This window comes from Populus trichocarpa, chromosome 12 (genome assembly GCF_000002775.5).
Source record: "Populus trichocarpa isolate Nisqually-1 chromosome 12, P.trichocarpa_v4.1, whole genome shotgun sequence".
In the NCBI taxonomy this organism is placed as follows: domain Eukaryota; kingdom Viridiplantae; phylum Streptophyta; class Magnoliopsida; order Malpighiales; family Salicaceae; genus Populus; species Populus trichocarpa.
In genome coordinates, this window is record NC_037296.2 from 9,802,524 (window position 1) to 9,810,609 (window position 8,086).

Here is an 8,086-nt window from a genome sequence, read left to right on the forward strand (position 1 = left end):
TCGGGTTGATTTTTGGTTTCAGGTTAATTTTGGTTTTTAGGATGATTTTTTGGTTTTGTTTAGGCCACGGATAGGTTTATCATAGTTATTAAGATGTTTTATAGGTGTGTTAGGTCAAAAACAAGTTTTTGGGTAAAAAAACTTAGGCCCTGGTTTTTCAGCCATCACAATGGCAGAAACCTAGGCAAGATCAGACTACGCGTCGTCTGATTTTTTTTCAAAGAAAATTAGGGCGGAGCCCCAACTTCAGCAAAAAAAAAAAAAACTCAGTCGCGCGAGGCTTAACAAAATGGGTTAGGCCGAGCATAGCCTGGCTTTTTTTTTTTTTCCTAATAGTTTTTCAACTAATGCTTTTTTTTGGGAAAAAAATTATATTTAGATAGAAACCCCTTCTTTCTTTTATTTTGTTTAGATATCTTCTTTTAAATGATGATTATTTTTTAGCTATGCATTTAATTTTCGAAAAGGTTTTTTCTGATTCATTTATAATTTTTTTTTATCTTATGTATAAATGAACTATTTTTTTTTTAAATAAAAGATGTTTATTTTAAAATAATATTTCTAATATGTGTAGTCTTGCATAATTATTTTTTATTTTTATTTTATTCAATCAATTTAATGTGTCGTACATTGGGGTCAAGGAGTCGCCACCTAGTTGTTTGGTTTAGGGTCACTGTGAGACTCGAGTAGACTAGTCTTATCAGAAATTCTAAGGTAAGGGATTGGTTGTGACCAAGAAAGATATTAATTCCTCTAGCGCACCTTACCCGAGGTAAACTGTATTATGTGGTCTGGATATGGTTTAAAGTTGTTGATGGGTTTCTAGCAGGTGGTTCATCTATGGATCATGATAAAGATTTATGCTCATGAACAAAACTGACATTTTGAATTTATTATGGGCTCTTATATCCAGATAAATCCTTATAGGAAGAATCCATTTATATGCCCTGATAGGGTTCACTTATCCTGAAAGGCAAAAGTATTTTCTCATAACTCGTATATTGTGGTGAAAAAATACCCAATTAAAATTGGTGAATATTAAAGAATTTCTTAGAATTTCTTAGTCAACTCCTGATTTGAATACTAGCCTACTTGTAAGTTCAACATTTATACCAGAATGTTGACTATTAATTTTCAAAAATAAAGAAGAAGAAGAAAGCTTAGGGTTATTGAAATATTAGCCAAATCCTTAAGGAATTTTACAAACTTGTAAATTTCACAAATAATGCAAAGAAATACAAAACATTTTCTAAAACAATGCTAAATTTTTTTTCTTCTCTTTTCTCTTTTTTCTTTTTTATAAATAAAAATGCATTTTTTTTTTATAAAGATTAGGTTTTATGCAACAAGCATGATTTTTTTTTAAGGTTATATTTGGCAAAAACTCATTTTTTCTAAAACCAAAACTGCTAAAATAAGCTTAAAAAGTGTTTGCCAAACACACCCTTAACCCAAAGAAAACCTTTAGCAAAAACATTGCCAGCCAAATAGGGTCTTAATTTTTTACCTGATTTTGACCCAACCGGGTTGACCCGAAACTTTTGGTTTGACCATAAACCGAACCAAACTCCATTGATTTGACCCGAAAAACAAATCAAAACCTAAACCAAAATCCAAAATGAAATCAAACTTAAAAAAACACAAACTCAAATTTTTTTTAATCAAAATGGATCAAAACTTTGAAAACAAAGAACATAAAGAACGCTAAAGAACATTCAACATGAACCCAGCTATATAGATTTCAAATCAGACCAGATATGGACTAACGAAAGACATACATGTTGAAAATCATTCAATGATCAATAATTTAGCATTCATGCATTTCGATTATTACTTAAAAACCACAATTTTGTCAAAATGAGTTTTGGTTCAAAACCAAAACCCTATAATTAAAACTTACTGAAAACATGTTATTGATGCAAATAAATCCTAGATTATTGACTAATAAAGTCGCACAAAGGATTATATTTAAAGAATTGGACTAAAATTGGTCCAAATCATGGAGTTCAGTCAATTTTCTTTCCAAGAACACGAAGAATACTATTAAAAAATAGCCCAGAAACTCAACACACTATCAAGCCTCCAAAACTGATTATTTTTTTTACTTCTAATACATGATTTCTTCATTCTAACAAGTTGCACAACCATAACCAAACATGTTTGAATAAAAAAAAAACTGACAAATAACATCAAAATTATGCAAGATGTTCTAAACTTCAAAATTACCAACTTGAAACAGCCTATAAAAATATCAAATTTCGATTCAAAATTGACTCTTTAAACACTTGGAACTCAAATCATGCCTAGAAACCAAGAACACACACTAACAAACCCAAAAAAATCAATAACCATACTGCCAGATTTCCAAATCAATTTATTTCATTTAATTTAAACATCCAAACATATTCTAAACATCCAGCAACATTAACAGACAATTCCAAACAGGATCAAACAAAGAAAAATAAACATTCTATGCATTAATTAAAATCAAAGCTAAAAGTAATATAATGCCTCATGGACATCATCTACAAGGATAAATGAATGTTTTATACCTTCCAAGCTCAAACAATGGTTATTGCTTTTTAGTTCCTTCTTTTTCAAGTTTGTTATTTTCTCTCAAAGTTGTGGAAATCCTTATCTAGACTCTTAAACCTTCACATTTTGGAGATGTTTTATCAATCTTTTTCTCTCCTCTTTCTTTTATTTTTGATCTGATTTTTCAGGGGGCATTTATAGGGTTTTTGATGGGTTCAATATAGATTAATCAAAGCTTAGTCCTTTGATATGAAAGGGTTCTGGAGTATATTTCACAGCTTTGAGTTCTATACCCATGCTGGTTTTTCAATAGTGGTTTTGCAACAAACTTAGTTTTTGGAGGTTTTAGTGGTTTTCCAAATTTGAAGACTATAGAGCTTGTTTCTAATCTTTTGATCTTGAGAGAAACGTAGACAACATTTGATAAGAACCTATTGATAAGGCTTGAAGTTTGAACACATGAAAAAAATTAGTGATTTTGTGAAATGGGTATTACAATCATCGATAACTGAGTTGATCAGTTTCGAGACTTCTTCGAAGCAACTCTAATGTCATCGTTGTTGAAGACCACCTAATCTTGGTAGGGGGGTACACACCTTTCATTTGGATCCATCTTTACTCAATTTAAAGGTCTATAGCTCCATATTTATTCGTTTGAAAGTGTTAACTCGATCGGCCTAAAATTTAAAAATGTAGTGATGGCTAATCGATGATAAGATGTTGTTGAGTTCGTTGAAGAAAATGAGATATAAGTGTTTGATAGGAGTAACTAATCTCTGTAGAGGGGATGTTTCTCAGTTGAATGATGGTGGTTACAGTCTCCAAAGTAGTCGGAAACGCCACTTTTATTCGCTTAAAAATGGCTACTTAATCAGTCAAAATTGTCGAAGAAAAAGCTAAACAGTGACTGAACGACACGTCGTTTAGGTTAACACCTAGAAATTAGGGTTTTTAATTTGGGATCTGACAAATTTTATTTTAGTCCCTATTCTTCCAATTGCTTTGAATTGCACCCGTAATTGCCTCCCAAACTCTTAATTTCATGCAATTTCACCCCTACCAAACTCAATCATCGGCCCAAAGCTTAGCGTCATTTTCATCTTGGTCCTTGATTTTTGATTTGTGCACTTGAACCCTTAATTGACCATCAAACTTTCAATTTTCTTCAATTTAACCCTTGATTTAGTCAATTTCAGCCCCTACTACAATTACGTGTTTTTTTTCAATTTAGTCTTTGGTTTTTTGATTTCTTCAATCAAGTCCCTAATTGTCTATCAAACTTCAATATTTACACAGTTAAGCCCCTAATTTGACCAAATTAACTCTTTAAAATTGCAAATCGACCTCCAGACTTTAATTTCTTCTCATTAAAGTTTAAATTGACTTCAAATATCAATTTTTCTTGAATTAAGTCCTCAATAAAATTAATTAAGCCTTTAAAATGCAACATGTTAAAACAATGAAAAAAACATTAGAAAAAAATTAAAGCAAAAAAAGTTTTCAAAAATTTGCAAAACTATAATTCAACCACACGGCAAACATCCTCCAAGTAATCCTATGCAAGAAAACCATTTTCTGCGTGGTCTTTTTGTTTGGCTTTGTCCAGTGACAGGAAAGCTTGAACGAGGAATAGATTACAAAACGTGTCCCTTTGTGTGTGTGTGTGTGTGTGTGTGTGTGTGTGTGTGTGTGTGTTTTTTGGATTTTTTGGATACATGTGATCAACATTTTTTTATAGAGAAAAAGGGTAGCCGACAAGAGTGTCCCATTGGGTTTATAGAAACTGAAGAATCCATAAATAACGTCCAGTTAGAAAATCTACCTACTGTATTTTTTACCTCGTTCAATTAGCCAGGTTGAATGTGAACAGATGACAGAACTGTAAAAAAAAAAATTGCTTTAATCCTGCTATTAGCATATTCATAATCTTCTAGTCGTCAGCATCCGATCAGCATCATAGTTTCTGCAAAATCCGACTGTGTTGAAATTCATGATGATGGATCAGTACTGTCTTAAAGATGGAAATTATCTTATTAAAAACTATAATCAACAGGATGAACCAGGCCAGGCCAAAGAAGGCTGAGCAGAAGATGAACTGTAAATAATAATCTGCGATTGTTTGAGAGTAAAAACAGAACAGTGAGGAACCTAATCTCCTTCAACATTCTTGAATTTACTTGATATGGTCTTATGCGATAAGGTTTTAAATCTGATTTTACCAAATAGAGCTGGTTTCAGCTGACGGTTTTTATTCACTCTACAGCCATGTCAAGAGAGCGTCCTAATACAGTTCTATTTTCCCCATACCTGCCATGCAAATTTGTTTATTCTGTTGAACGATGCCTGTGTCTTAATTTGTGAACTAACTTTTGTTCTGGCATCAGAAACAATCACTTTTTAACATCTTCAAGTCTCCATACGAAAAAATATATGGTACAAACCACAGAAGTAGATGGAAACATTTGTAGTACAATTCTTCTTCATCATAGCAGCTTTTGCTAAGTTCGCAGTTGCTTTTGTACGCTTCTAGCTTCTGTATTTTTTCCTCAATATCTCTCTTCTTTTCGTCGATTACAGCCTGGTTCCTCAGCTTCTGCTTCTCTAGTTCTTTAGCGGCGCTAATACAGAGTCTGGCCCTGTCGCTCTGGCATACCAAATAAAAGACACCATTACAAGCTGTGGTCATCAGTCAGTCATGATTGCTATTGAAACTAATATGTCCAATTTCAGCAAATTTTGTGGATTCCAACTCACTGTTACTTCCTGTGTATCCAGATAAATTAAGCATGATAACTAACCATCTTTTTGACGACCGATCATGTGAGGAGCAAAGAAGCAAAACTTACCAGGCCTAGCCCACCTGAGGCATTATCAACTTAAAGATAATACAAGTGCTTCTAGATGACCATGATCAAAACTAGATACAATTTGCTTTTGTAGTTCAAGTGATCTCTTAGACTTCCTCTGGCAACTGTCACCTTTTCTTCTACGGTGCTTAACTGAGAAGAATTGAACAGTATTTGCAAAATGGCATCTGGATTACTTTCGACAACAAGTTTCCTATTACAGAAGACATAGGTCCCTAAGGGTGTGTAGGGACTTAATTTAATGAAGCTTGATAGAGTCTCTAAAAGCAGGTTTGGGCTCCCCATGGTATTACAGGCAGCATACCTAGCAACAGACGATGCATTTTCCATCACAATAACAAAGAAACCTGGAACTTGATCCGCATGTTCTTGCTTGTAAAATTTGGATTTTGGATTGAAAAAATCAAGAACCTGCTGCAGCTGTTGCTCAATAGCTGAGAGAGGAGTGAGTGAAATCCGAGGGAGGGACAATGTCATATCTTGTAACAAAATTCAAAAAAGTAGCGAGACCATTTTTCACGCCTAAGCGCATGGCTCATGGTGCGATCGCCAGCAAGGGAAGAACCAAACGTAAAACAGAGAGGAGATGTATCTTTAGAGCCTTGTCGAACGTACAGTTCCAAGAACCAAATTGTTGCCAGGATGGCAATAGCCCCCTCCTGAAGAGTGGCCTGCAAACACAACTTGCTTCCTGCGAGTCACAGCTTTTTCTACCTGAGAAGATTGGAAACCAACAACACCCTGGAGTTAGTTTTTCATGTTGATCGCTATGTGCTGTCCGTAATTCTACATTTTCCTACGTTGATTAGTTTCCCAAATAACACTGTTGTCAATCGTATCAGCAACTATTTTCCCATAGAAGAACTCAACTAGCATCTTACATTTTACATGCCATAACCACAAGGAAAGTGAAATGAATTTCAAAGCCAATAACCATAACCATCAAACAATTATGAGATTGGATGAAAATAACAAAACATATATGCATGGAAATTACCAAAAAATAATAATAAATAATAAAATACATATACATTTACATGGAAAGATTTAGGATATCTAAAGGAAAATCACAACTGACAGTAACAAAACGGAAATCAAATGGCCAGAATATAGTGGACTCAGATACCTCATTTTTGAAGTGTTTGATTAGCCAAAACTGCTTTGGATCTTTTGAGAAAAGCTTCATCGCATGTAGCAGTTTCATCAAGACCTGTATATTTGAGGGAAGGGAATAGCTGGAAGGTCCAAGAACCAGGAAAGCTAAAAATAAACGATGATTCGTTAATCTTTTTAGAGAGATAATGTTTCTCTGGAGATTTGTGAGCCTTCATGGACATCAATACGCTGTCTTGATGACTTGTTTGTTGATCCCCACGACCTCTCCAATCTTAAGGGTGCCCATGAGCTCTTTTTATTCTAGTCAAATTTGCAGCTTTTGAGGTTTACGAAGAACTTGAAGCTTCAGAAATTTAGACCTTTGATTCTTTTCTTCTTGTTTTGGTTTTGGAACACATGCCTTCTACAACGCCTTCACCTTCTCCTCTTTTACTTTTTTTTGAACTTATTTGGTGCGGTATGTGAGTAATACGGTGTTTGAAATTTTTACCAAAAAAAAAAATAAATAAATCTGTTTTACTCGAAAATATATTAAAAAAATATTTTATTTATTTTTTAAAAATTATTTTTAATATTAGTAATACTTCAAAACAATATAAAAACACCAAAAAATATTAATAAAAAGTAAAAAATATTCTCAAAACGCAAAAATAAACTTAATGCATATGAAATTAAAACATTATCTACTGGAATTCTTCAGGTCCTTGAGGCGAATGGGTTGCAACAAGTTAAATAGTTGGAGTTTGATCCAATTAAGGCATTCCAATTGGAGGTTAGAAGCTTGAGTGAGGATAAGGGAACAAAAATATGCCTGGTTTTTGGAGACTAATATCCATACAGCTCGAACATCCTAGCATCCCCCACTAGGAATTTCACATCTTCATAACCATATTGAATTAGCCAAATTGGAAGTGGGTGGATGATCTGATGATAGGAATATAATTCCTGTAATGTTGATGCTTTTACTTAATTACTTTTCTTTTATTCCTTGCACCGCTGACCAGACATTGTTTTCATGAAATCCAGCATGTAAAAATATTCATGATGACGGATCGGCATCTATTAGGCAGGCGATCAAGCAAATTTCAGCAGATTTCTTCTTTGCAATCACAAATTTCTTATTCTCTAATATTTGACATTTGCTATGTTTTTATTTTATTTCATTGAGTGGGATACAACTCTCCATGATGTTGTGTTTGGTTTCTGCCGAGTAGAAGTCAAACGAGGTTGGCAGGGGACTATGGGTGGAAGCGAATTCCTCCCAGTTCTCTGTTGCAGGACTTGTAAGTCCACGCAGAAATAATCGATACAAATTGATTTATACTCTGTTGTCAATTTGAATTTCTTGGTTCCGAAGCTAATCTACCATGATCACTCGATCAAAGATGTCATTTTCCCTTTGAATAGGAGTGTAATTCAGCATACTAATGCAGTTCCTCGTCTGGTCGAGATGTTTTGCACTTCTCTCCTGTCGGCAGAAGGGCTCCTACTGAAGGATTAGAACAAAATAAGTAATTGCAGGTGATGGCCTGTATCTCAGAACTGGTAAATGAACTTGTTTAAGCAGG

At 33.9% G+C, this 8,086-nt stretch overlaps 1 pseudogene; it reads right to left on the reverse strand.

The window, feature by feature from the left end:
* Positions 1-4,854: 4,854 nt before the first annotated feature.
* LOC7483466 (protein EDS1L-like) lies at positions 4,855-6,588 on the reverse strand (annotated as a pseudogene).
* Between the last annotated feature and the right edge of the window lie 1,498 nt (positions 6,589-8,086).